At 46.1% G+C, this 13,085-nt stretch overlaps 1 protein-coding gene and 1 pseudogene across 2 annotated transcripts in view; one reads left to right on the top strand and one right to left on the bottom strand.

Annotated features, from left to right (window-relative positions):
- tns1b (tensin 1b) overlaps positions 1-13,085 on the top strand; it is a 662,464-nt gene that overhangs the window by 26,518 nt on the left and 622,861 nt on the right. The window lies entirely within an intron of this gene.
- On the bottom strand, positions 314-4,517 carry LOC144686912 (C-X-C chemokine receptor type 2-like; annotated as a pseudogene). The gene has a single exon (XR_013578016.1). The product of XR_013578016.1 is annotated as a C-X-C chemokine receptor type 2-like (transcript).

Consider the following 13,085-nt stretch of genomic DNA (forward strand, 5'->3'; position numbering starts at 1 on the left):
AAGTGAGTAACACAAACTGAAGGGCTTCAGTTTGACCAAAAAGTTTTTTTAAAAAACTCAATTCAGGGTCAGCCCTGTTTAAGTAAAACTAAATCAAGAGAAAAGACAACTAGAGGCAGCACTCGTTGTGACAGTACTGTTGCTGGAGGGTTTCAGTCTGAATACCTGAGAATAACTTGGAGTACTGGGAACACACTGTCACCAAGATAAAGGTGGAGTAAGATCAGTTCGAAAAATGATGTGTTATGATGCGGCAAATGATGCATGCCAGGCAGATCAAATCCACGAGGGAAACTTGATCCCATTATCACAATGGTTTTGCAATTTGTATTTATTTTGAGTTGCATGCCCTGAATTCAGAAGTAATAATTCCACCAAGACTTCAGAGATATTTTAGAAAACTAAATTAAACATTTATTAACTAAAGAAAAGATTGTAAGCACACGCATAGGTCTACAAATTGCTACTATAATAACTCCTAAAACCCCTAATTAATCTGGCTTCCAGTTATACCCCCGTTAAGGCAACGGTAAAAGATATAGATTTTAAACAGATGCCGGCAAGTTAACACAACCCTGGACAGTAGAATTCAAAGTGGCTTTTCCCAGCTTCAGTTTCTGTAGACAGCAGGCTTAATGCACAAATACTGGAGGCTTTTCGCACTTCTGATAGATCTTACAATGCCTTCCCTCACACATAGCCTTATTCTCCTTTATATATGTTTCTCCCTTTTATTGGAAATTCCATTGTTCCCATAAGTATTTGTAACTTTACCTTTTTCATAATATTATTTTCATGGTGCTAATATTGTCAGTAAACTTTGGGAAAAATAAACACACTGCTTGGCCTAGCTTCTCTGGCTAGGTGTAACATCCAACCATCTCTTTGAAATTCAAACTGCCCCGATTTCTCTAAAAAATGCAAATTCCCCTCACCTTACATTCTTCAGCCATGTTTAAATATTTAGCATTTCAAACCTAGCTTCTTTTGATGAATCAAAGCCTCCAGGCCAGCTGTCTCCAATTCAATTAAATTCCACACACACACACAGAAACTATCCAAACCCCACTATTAACTTACTTTTATAATGAATCACAATAATATTATGAGAATTATTATGCTTCTGCAATACCCTCCTCCTTGTGAGAAAATGAACCATCATAACTTAAAAAGAAGGCTTCATTTTCTTAACCCATCCTACATGTGACAGATGTGAATAAAGAAACGGCCCACAGTTTCATAATTGTATCTAATTCAATACATTATTTTACACATTACAGAATTGTGTCCAATTTTAAGGAGCATACCTTAGGAAGGGTGTCAAGGCCTTGGAGAGGCTGAAGAGGAGATTTATTAGAATGGTGCCAGAAGTTAGAGGTCTAGAAACAAGTAAGCTGGCATTGTTCTCCTTTGAGCAGAGAAGTTTAAAGAGAGATTTAATAGAGATTTTCAAAATTTTGAGAGGTTTGGAGAGCAAAAACTGTTTCTATCTCAGGAGGATCAGTAAAAAGAGGAGACAGGCTTAAGTTAATTGGCAAAAGAATCAAAGAGGATATGAGAAGAATGTTTTAACAGAGTTAGCTATGATCAGGCACGCTTTGCCTGAAGGTCAGCTGATTCAATAGTCAATTTCAAAGATGAATTGAATCAAAGAGGAAAAATGTGCATGACTATAGGTTAAAATGCAAGGGGTGGGTCAAACTGAATAGCTCTTTCAAAGAGCTGGCACAGGCACGATAGGCTGAATGACCTACATCAGTGCTGTATGATTCTACGATCAGGGTAGAAAGTGTGAAGCAAGTGCTCCTTGTGGACAGTCTGAAGCTGAATAATACACAAATCATAGGTAAGTAAGCAGAAAGTTAAGCAGATAATGTAGTGGAGATTGGTGTATCATTGGGGTGCAGAGCCCCTACATTGGTAAAACTCATGGCTTATTTCTGACCATTGTGCATCGGATACCAACGCAATGAGCCACCCAGGAAAAGCTAAGTTATTCTGTTCATACCTGAATACAACACAGAACTGTTATTCAATGATTTAATTTTTAAATAGCTCAGGCCATTAGTTTCTTTTTTTATATAAGAACGTCGGAACATAGGAGCAGAAGTAGGCCATTCAGCCCATCGAGCCTGCTCTGCCATTCAATGCGGTCATGGCTGATCATCCACTTCAATGCCTTCCCCCCCGCCCCCCCCACACTATCCCCATATCCCTTTATGTCATTGGTATTTAGAAACCTGTCAATCTCTGCTTTAAACATACTCAATGACTGAGCTCCCACAACCTTCTGGGGTGGAGAATTCCAAAGATTCACAATCCTCTGAGTAAAAGCTTCTCCTCATCTCAGACCTAAGTGGCTTCCCCCTTATTTTGAAATTGTGTCCCCTGGCTCTAGACTCTCCAAACAGGGGAAACATCTTACCTGCATCTACCCTGTCTATTTCTTTAAGTATTTTGTAGGTTTCAATGAGATCACCTCTCATTCGTCAAAACCCTAGAGAATACAGGCTCAGTTTCCCCAATCTGTTCATAGGTCAGTCCCACCATCTAGGGAACAAGTCTGGTGAACCTTTGTTGCACTGTCTCTATGGCAATAATATCTTTCCTAAGGTAAGGGAACCAAAACTGCACACAATACTCCAGGTGTGGTCTAACCAAGGTCCTATACAATTGAAACAAGACTTCGCTACTCTTGCACTCAAATCCTCTTGTGATAAAGGCTAACATTCCATTAGCCTTCCTAATTGATTGCTGCACCTGCATGTTAGCTTTCAGTGACTTATGGACAAGGACACCCGGGTCCCTTTGTACATCTACACTTTCTAATCCCTTACCATTTAAGAGATACTCTGCACATCTGTTCCTCCTACCAAAATAGATAACCTCACATTTTTCCACATTATATTCCATCTGCCATGTCATTGCCCACTTGTTAAGTCTTCCCAAATCCTCTTGAAGCCACTTTGCATCTAGTTTTGTGTCATCCGCGAACTTGGAAATACTAGATTTGCTGCCCACATCCAAATCATTGATCTATATTATGAACAACTGACTCTCAAGTATTGACCGTTGTGGTATCTCACTAGTCATAGCCTGCCAACACAAGAATGACCTGTTTATTCCTACTCTCTGGCTGGGATGTTCCGGCCCCGTCATGGTGGGACCAGCCGCGGGGGATGCAGCGGCCCAGCCAAAAGTCTATTGACATTCAGCGGGACCAAATGATCATGGCAGTGGGGCGACTGAAAAATCCCGCTTTCTGTTTTATGTCTGTTAGCCAATCCTTAATCCATGCGAGTGTATTACTCCCTACGTGCTTTAATTTTGCTAACCAACCTCCTGTGGGGGTCTTTATCAAAAGCTTTCTGAAAATCCAAGTATACCACATCCACCCACCCCCCTTTATCAATTATTTAGCATCTTACTGTTGGTTGAAGTCAGTCCAGGTTCAGAGGAAGAGGATACAGATCTCCTGAACTTGGACTCTTCACTTAGTTTTCCTTTTGTAGCCAAGAAATTGATCTTGAATTCCTCTTGAATTTCACCCCAATGAATACATATAAGATTGGGTTAAGGCAGCAATGCAGAAATCCCAAAATTTGGGTTCCAGATAGAGCCCTATCGATATGATTGCGCATGTCACAAGTCTCACCAATGAGTTTGCTCCTCATCAGTGTGTCAATGAACAGAGTAATATTGTACGGCAGCCAACAAATGAGAAAAGCCAGCACCACAGCTATGATGATCTTCATGGCTTTCTGTTTTTGGAATTCCTTCATTTCACACAGTTTCCAGATCGTCACACTGTAGCAGAAGATCATGACAGCCAGTGGAATGAGAAACCCAATAATCTTCCACCAAAACCTGGTGATTAGTCTCCATGTTTTGGCCGATTCACCGTCGAATAGCTCATAACACATTGTTATCCTGGAACCAGGTGGTGTATATTTGCCCTTGTAGAGGACTGGTAAGGACAGAAGAATCGCCAGCACCCAAACAGCAGCACAGGCCAGCTTAGTTAAAAATAGTCTCTTCCACCTGCAAGTCTTTGTAGAGTAGACAATGGACAGATAGCGATCGATACTGATGCAAGCCAGTAACAGACTCCCACTGTAAAAGTTAACTTCCTGTAACATGCTGATGATCTTACACATGGCATCACCAAACACCCAACCAGATATGGCATCCACTGCCCAAAAAGGCAGAGTCACGGCAAAGAGCAGATCGGCCACTGCCAGAAGAAGCAGGTAGATATCTGTGGATGATATTGTGCGTCGATTGTAAAGTATGACAACCATTACGACCATGTTCCCTATCACAGCGAGGAAACAAACCAGGCTATAGACAATTGCAATTGCCGGGTTGATCCAATTGCCACTAATCACATGGGTACAGGGAGCCATATCAATATCAAACAAAGGATAACTGTCGTTGCTGTAGTCTTCAAACATTTCATAGAAATCCGACGCATTAAAGGTGATGCTGGTCTTATCATCCATTTCTGAAAGAAACAAAAAATAGATCAGGAATTGAGAATAAAGCCAAGCTATATATGAATTGTTTTAAAGAAAATCACAGAGGATATGTCATTGAGGGTAATTGCAAACTCTTCAAATCCATCATTCTAAATATTGTTTTTGAGCAATAGGAAAAGAATGTGCTGATCAAGGATAATAATTTGGACTTGTCATATTTGACAAATTAAATAGAGTTTTTTGAGTTAATGACTAATCGGCTAGATAATGAAAATGTATTCTATGGGGCGGAATCATCTGAGGTTTGCATTATGTGCAGTAGTGAGCATGAAAAACAACATTTTACCCGCTGGCCGCAATGGCGGATTTTCACACCACATCATCCCCTTCCCAGCCTCATTAATAATGCATTCAGGAGAATGGATTGCTGGCGGATGGGTTCGGATTTGCCTGCCACGTCGTGACCTTAGCGCTTCCTCTGTCCGGGCACCATGTTTAAAGCACACCAGGGTGCAGCCGACTTCATGTCTACAGACCAGGACTACTCCAGGTGACAGATAGCCCCAAAAGCAAAGGTGACAGCAGCCCTCTCTCTGGGGCTTCTTTGGACACAGTGGAAGGCTGGCACAAACTCCTGTACTCCCGCACTAGCCATAGGAGGACCACCAGAGTCACCAATCTGGCCTGGGAGGCGGTGGCAGCGGTGGTCAGTGCTGTAACTCCAGAACATGTCAAAGTCAGGGTGGTGACATGCAGGGAGGGGAGCTTCAAGGTGGAGTGGCACCAATCGATCTGCTCTCCTCCGCGCTCCACGTGCTTGTGCGTCCTTGCTATGGAAGATTAGACCGTGTGGTGCCTAAGGTGATGTAGACAGATTTGGCCAAGGGGTTGGGGGGGTAGGGGAGGGAAAGTGGGACAGACCAATCATCTTTGTGTGTGTGTTCAGCAGCAGCGGGGTGAGGAGGCACTGGAAGCCTGCAATGTCCCACTCTGTTGGGGTGGGCCGTCCGTAAAGAGAGTCCAGGTACAAGTAGCACTAATCAAAGCTCTTCACTCCTTTTCAGGAGGAGAATGCACATAATGCAGCCGAGCGGGTGAGGACTGGCGGAGGGCAGGTCCAGTTGGCGATTCTCAGCTACTTCGAGCAGGAGGCCCTAGATTTGAAGAGGCGCCATACGCCCAGGTCCACTGGTGTCGGTGAGGCTGGGGTGCCACGGGCAGGTATGTGTGCCCAGCAGTGAGGTCGCCATTGTTCTCCCAGCAGCCATGGCAGTGCTGAATGTTCAGTGATTGAAGTTTGCAACTTGGCTTGACCAATGCTTATGGAAGGCTGAGCGCATAATGATCCAGGGATGCACATTGACATTGTCTCCATGTTAACTGATCCAGTGTCCTTGTTCTTCCTTTCAGCATCAGCGGAGCAGGACCAGGAGGAGGAGCAGCACATAAGGGCCTGAGGGCCCTGAAGTCACGCACTCACCAGCATCACACCATCTCTACCAGGCAGGCACCAGCACAGATACTAGCACCTCGGTGGGAATTAGAACACCAGCTAGTGTCCCGGGGAACAGCGGTGAGGGCACTTCACAGTCGCTGGAGGAGCTGGCAGAGACAGAGAGTGCCCATGGCGCCAGCATTCGGAGGACTGCAGGGGACCAGGCACATGCTCAGTCGTTGCCTGACGATGTGCCTCTGGAGTCGTCCGCAACGCAGCAGCTGCAGGAAATGCAGCCGGGTGCACGGGAGCATCTGGTGGAGATACATGAAGCTATGCTTGGCTTGGTGTCCGTGGTGGAGGAGTCTACGCGGACCATCGCCGAAGCAATGAGCCTCATGTCTGAGCACCATGCCTCCTCCATGGAGAGAGTGGTGACTCTCGTGGAGAGGCTCCTCCAGGAGACCAATCAGGGCTTCCTGGGGAAGCACTCGGATGAGCAAGCCCTCACATCGGCATTGACCTCAGCTGGTCAGTGCCAGTGTGGGAGATGGTCTGAGCACCAAGTTTCCCAGCTTGATGTCCATCCATCCATGGTGAGCAGGGAGGTCTGAAGTGACGTCACATTGGCGCAGCAGCTGCCTGTCGTCTCTGCGGGCTCCTCTCAGGGCGCTCCGGGTGAGAGCAGAAGATCCTCCGCCCCTCTGCCAGTGACCGTTGCATCCAATGAGGCTGCAACGACTGGTGAGATGCCAGCTGTGGAACTGGCAGCTCCCTCCCAGGCGGGGCCAGCACAGGCTCCATGGGCCAGAGGACGTCCGCCAAGGTCATCGAGGCCAACGGGACAGCAGAGTGAGCAGGCTTTCTCAGATACCACTCCCAGCGAGGGGGCAGCACCAAGGCGTAGCACCCAAAAACATAAACATAAGGCACCTTAGGCACACCACCGGTTTATCACTGGTGCTTTTGCGTTGGTCCGCATTGAGGTCTTTATGAGTTGGTGTGATTTTAAACACCTTTGTAATTTTGTTTTCTGAAGTTCCTTTGGCTGTAATATTAAATTCAGACATGTCACCATGGCTGAGGGTGCCTCTTTTCTTCTGCAGGTGGATGCTTTCCAATAATGTAATGAGTGATTTGTGGGACATTCAGCTTTATTAACGAGGCCCTTAGTTAATATTCCTATCCAGACAGATTTTGCATATAGGTATCGAGTATGGGGCCTGCAGCCCAGGCTTCTCCTGGAGGTCCATATGTGGTGTGCTAGCTGAAGGTTCTTTGGACTGAAGCCTCCCAGGTTCCCTGCCTCCCTGGAGTATGCCCGGGCAAGCGTCTACCCCCTCAGCATTTCCCTGTGCGTGCTCATCCTCAGGCTCACTGCTGGACTCATCGTGTTCAACCGCAGCCACTGCATCTGCAACTGCTTCGTCCACAGCGTCCCCCTTTTCCAGCTCAAGATTGTGGAGAGCGCAGCATGCAACCACTATCAGCGACACACGATCTGGGGGTACTGGAGTGCGCCCCCTGAGAGGTCCAGGCATCGGAAGCACATCTTGAGAAGACCAATGGCTCTCTCCACCACAGCCCTTGTGGAGGCGTGGCTCCTATTGTACCGCTGCTCAGCTTCTGTTCTTGGATGGTGGAGATGCGTCATGAGACACCTTCTGAGGGGATAGCCCTTGTCACCCAGCAGCCAATCATCCAGCCGAGCTGGAGCACTGAAGAGCCCCAGCACCTGGGAGTGTCTGAGGATGTAGATGTCGTGGGAGCTGCCTGGGTACCTTGCACAGACTTGCAGAATCTGCATCTTGTGATCACACACTATCTGCATGTTCATGGAGTGGAATCCCTTCCTGTTGATGAAGGCACCGGGCTCACACGCTGGCACCTTGATGGCCACATGTGTGCAGTCTATAGCACTCTGGACACAGGGGAAGCCAGCAATCGTTGCAAAGCCTCTGACTCGCTGTGTCTGGCTTGCCTGGTCCCAATGATAGTGGATGAAGGTCAATGCACGCCTGAACAGAGCGTCTGTCACCTGGTTGACACAAGTGCGGACAACTGATTGGGAGGCACTGTAAAGATCACCCACCGAACCCAGGAAGGAGCCAGAGGCATAGAAGTTGAGGGCAGCTGTGACCTTTAAAGCCACGGGCATGGGGTGTCCACCCACACAGTTCGCGGCGATCTCAGGCCCAATCATTTGACAGACATAGTTGACTGTCTCCCTTGACAGACGGAGCCTCCTTAGGCACTGCACCTCAGACATATTGAGGTAGCTGCTTCGCCGCCTGTATACCCTGGCAGCAGGATAGAGGTGTCTTCTGCGGCCCGTTCCACCTTGGACTACCTCTTGGCCCTGCACCCGTTGTGCCAGCGCCTGTCCTCCCAAAGGTGGCTCCCTGGGAGGCTGAATTTGCAGTCCTGGCCTCCTCCCCCTTCTAGCCCTCCCTTCCTCCTCAGAGGAGGTGCCTCCATTGGGAGAGTTCAGCTCCCACTCCCAGGCTAAGGGGAGGCTTCCTGAAACCTGCAGGCCCAAAAAAGATTCCTCACTGCAGAGTGCTGACCTGAAGGTTGTGAGTCCAGACCTAGCAGCTGATATGCATTTTGAAGTATTGCAGATCACACAGGCAAGTATCAGTAACTTTGAAAAAACAATATTTGACAGAGCACCCTCGCGACCCCACTGAGCCCTCTTATCCGGCTTGTCTCATCCCAGCCGTGGATGAGGTTTAGACAAATGTGTCCTACCCGCCTGTGCGCCGGCCCGAAGATTGCACGGGTGCCGAAAAATCGCCGTCAATTGGCGCTTCAAGGGCTTTAAGTTAATTAATGGCGAGCACGCATCAGAGATCAACGCCCATCCGCCCAACGAGATATCGCAATGGCGCTCGGTGACGTCGGGATGCTCACCTGACATCACCACGCGTCATTTTATGTGCGGGCATGCAGGGCCCGCTCCCACACGCCAGCGGGAACATTCTGGCCACAAGATCATGTGACAGATGGCAGATGGCACTGTGGGGTGGTGGGGAGTCGGGAGGGATGGGGTCGGGGGAGGGGGGGGGTTGTTGGGGAAATAAATAAATAATTGTATTTAAAAGGGGTAAAGATGGAGAAGAGGGCTCATGATCTGAAGTTTTAGCTGATTGACAGTCAGTTGCCACTGGCAGTTTCTGTTCCCAGTAATTGCTGATTAATTTTTTTTTCAGTGTTAAGTTCTAACTTAAATATAAAATTTTCCACTAAATTTAAAATTTTAAATGAATTTCATTTCGACAGCATTCACTCAGCATTACTTACCAAAGAATTCCACTTACAACAAAATTTTGCCCTCTTATTTACCATGCACTCAGTTTTGGGACAGCTCTGTACCATCTATGGTTGGGTCCAGTTTGAGTATTGAATACCATGTTTGCTCAAATAATCCCTTGCTGACTATTAGATAGCGATGAGGAGTGGAATCTTGCCCATATATTCCTCCTGTGAATCCACTTAGGTCAATTCTAAGCTTCCAATACTTGTACAAACTGGCATTCAAAAGTGGTATCAGAAATATCCTAAGTGCTGCTTTAATTCAAAGGGGGGTGGGGTAGGGGAGTAAGTAAACTGTCTTTATAGGTCCAATGGAACAAAGGAGCAGGAGTAGGCCATTTGGCCCCTTGAACCTGCTCCACCATTCAACCAGATTATGGCTGACCTTCTCCCTCAATGCCATTTTCCTGCACCATTCTCTTATCCCTTGATAGCTTTAATGTCTAGAAATATAGAGTAGCTAAAATCCAAGTTAATGGCAGACAATCACCACCTGACTTAACTGTTACAACCTTTATATTGTGCTACAGCTTTCATGACTTTAGGAAGCACAGTAACCTCAGACTACCATTTAATGGCCAGGGAAATTGCAGAATTATTTGAGGTGGTGGCAATTTCACATCCCCTGGGTGAACTGAGGCAACAGTTGGGAGGAAATAATGAGGTGGGCCCACTGAACATACAAAGGAGCTGGAGACCAAGGAAAAAGTAGGACCCCTAAAGGCCATGGGCTAATCAGAGGAATTGATCAGGGGAATAGTAAAATGAGCATTGGTCCCCCAGAGAGTGAAAGTGGGGAGTTAATAGTAGTTAATAAAGAAATGGCGGAAGAAATGTACAAATATTTTGCTCCTGTGTTCAGTATAGAGGATACAAAAAATATTCCAGTAATAGCTGCAAATCAGGAGGTGAGCAGGAGAAAGGAACTAGGTGAAATTGAAATCACTAGGGAAATGGTACTGTGCAAATTAATGGAGCTGCAGACTGGCAAGTCTCTGGGTCCCGATGGACTACATCCTAGGGGCTTAAAAGAGGTTGGTAATGAGGTAGTTGATGGGCTGGTGTTAATTTTCCAAACTTCACTAGATTCTGGAAAGGTTCCATCAGATTGGAAAGGAGCAAATATAACCCCTCTATTCAAGAAGGGAGGGAGGCAGAAAACAGGAAACTATAGGCCAGTTAGCTTCACATCTGTCATGGGGAAGTTATTAGAATCGATCATTAAGGAGGTTGTAGCTGGGCGCTTAGAAGAGCTCAAGGCAATAGGGAAGAGTCAGCATGGTTTTGTGAAAGAACATTATGGGGAGAATCTTCTCCCCATTGGGGGAGGGTCTGAGCGCTCCCTTTGCAGACGGGGGAAGTAGGCTGAGCCGGGGCATGCGCGCGAAAGAGAAACCCCCCCGAGGCAGCTCTGTGTTGACTTTTTAAAATTTTAATAAAGGAAAAAAATTTTTTAAGACATGTCCCCTCATGTGACAGTGCCACGTGAGCTGGGACACGTCTATGAATTTTATTGAAAACTTTTATTAATGTTTTAAAACCTTCATGAAACCTCATTCCGCCCATGCATGAGGCAGCTCAGTTAATAACTTTAATTAATACTTAAATGGTCTTAATAGGCCTTTGACAGTTCGATGGGCGCGCAGCCGACTCTGCTGTGCGCCTGCCGAACTGAAGATCTGAATGACGCGTGGTGACACCGGGACGCACGCCCGACATCACCATATGTCATTTTACGCATTGGCGAGCGAGGCCCGCCCCTGCTCACCAACCTGAAGATTCTGACCTATGTTTAACCAATTTATTGGAGTTTTTTGAAGGAGTAACATAGACAGTGGATAAATGGGAGCCTGTAGACATACTGTACTTGGATTTCTAGGAGGCATTTGATAAGGTGCCACATCAAAGATTATAAAAGTGCATGGTGTAGTGGGTAACATATTAGCATGGCTAGAAGATTGGCTGGCTGACAGAAAGCAGAGAGAATGGGTCTTTTCCTGATTGGCAGGATGTGATGAGTGGAGTCCCACAGGGGTCTGTACAGGGGCCTCATCTTTTTACGATTTACATCAATGACTTAAATGAGGGGAGTGAAGACATGGTAGCTAAATTTGCAGATGACACAAACTAGGTAGGAAAATATGTTGTGAAGAAGACATGAGGAGGTTGCAGATGGATATAGATAGGTTGAGTGAGTGGGCAAAGATCTGGAAAGTGGAGCTTAATGTAGGAAAATGTAAAGTTGTTCACTTTGGCAGGAAGAACAAAAATGCAATGTATTACCTAAATGGAGAACGGCTGCATTATTCTGAGGTGCAGAGGGATCTTGGTGTTCTAGTACATGAGTCACAAAAAGTTAGTATGCAGGTACAGCAAGTAATTAAGAAGGCTAATGGAATGCTTCCTTTATTACGAGAGGGATTAAACATAAAAGTAAGGATGTTATGCTTCAGATTTATAGGGCATTGGTGAGACCGCAGCTTGAATACTGTGTGCAGTTTTGGTCTCCTTATTTAAGGAAGGATGTAAATGCGTTGGAGGCGGTTCAAAGGAGCTTTACTAGATTGATACCTGGAACGAGTGGGTTTACTTATGAGGAAAGGTTGGACAGACTGGGCTTGTTTCCACTGGAGTTTAGAAGAGTAAGGGGTGATTTGATTGAAGTATACAAGATCCTGAATGGTCTTGACAAGGTGGATGTGGAAAGGATGTTTCCTCCTGTGGGTGAGTCCAAAACTAGGGGGCACTGTTTTAAAATTAGGGGTCGCCCTTTTAGGACAGAGATGAGGAGAAATTTTTTTCTCTCAGAGAGTTGTACGACTTTGGAACTCTCTGCCTCAGAAGGTGGTGGAGGTGGGGTCATTGAATATTTTTAAGGCAGAGGTAGATGGACTCTTGTTCGGCAAGGGAATCAAAAGTTATCGGGGGTAGATGGGAATGTGGAAATCGACACACAAGAAGATCAGCCATGATCTTATTGAATGGCGGAGCAGGCTCAAGGGGCTGAATGGTCTACTCCTGTTCCTATTTCTTATGTTCTTATGTCAGTACTGAGGGAGCACTGCACTGTCAGAGGGTCAGGGTTGAGGGAGTTCTGCACTGTTGGTAGTGCTGTTTTTCAAATGAGATGTTAATCCAAGGCTGACATAAAAGACCCCTTAGCTATTATTGGAAGAAGAGCAGGGGAGTTCTTGACTGTCGTGATCAATATTTATCCCTCAACCATTATCACTAAAATAGATTCCCTGGTTATTTATTTCATTGCTGTTTGTGGGATGTTAATGTGTACAAATTGGCTGCTATGTTTCTTACATTGTAACACTGACTACACTTGGAAAGTACCTAATTGGCTGGAAAGTGCTTTGGTATGTCCTGTGGTCATGAAAGGCACTTTAAAAATGCAGGTCTTTTCTTCCCTGCTCAGAGGATTTGAAGCAACAGGAAAAAGTGGATCAGCATTGGCAACTCAGCAAGATGGGAGTTGATGGGAATCCTTCCCCTCTCAAAGTAGTTTATAAGGCCAGGATAACACATCTGCACTTTCTTCAGTATCAGTGCTTTCGGAAGCTGCACACCACTAAGGAAACTGTCACACCAAGGCAGCATTTGACCGAATGCGGCATCAAGGAGCCATAACAAAACTGAAGTCAATGGGAATCGGGGGAAACTTTCCGCTGGTTGGAGTCACACCGAGCACAAAGGAAGATGGTTATGGTTGTTGGAGGCCAATCATCTCATCCCAGGACACAGTCCAGCTCCGCATAGTGTCCTAGACCCAACCATCTTCGCCGGTTTCATCAATGACCTTCCCTCTATCATAAAGTCAGAATTGGGGATATTCGCTGATGATTACACAA

This window comes from Cetorhinus maximus, chromosome 11 (genome assembly GCF_964194155.1).
Source record: "Cetorhinus maximus chromosome 11, sCetMax3.hap1.1, whole genome shotgun sequence".
In the NCBI taxonomy this organism is placed as follows: Eukaryota; Metazoa; Chordata; class Chondrichthyes; order Lamniformes; family Cetorhinidae; genus Cetorhinus; species Cetorhinus maximus.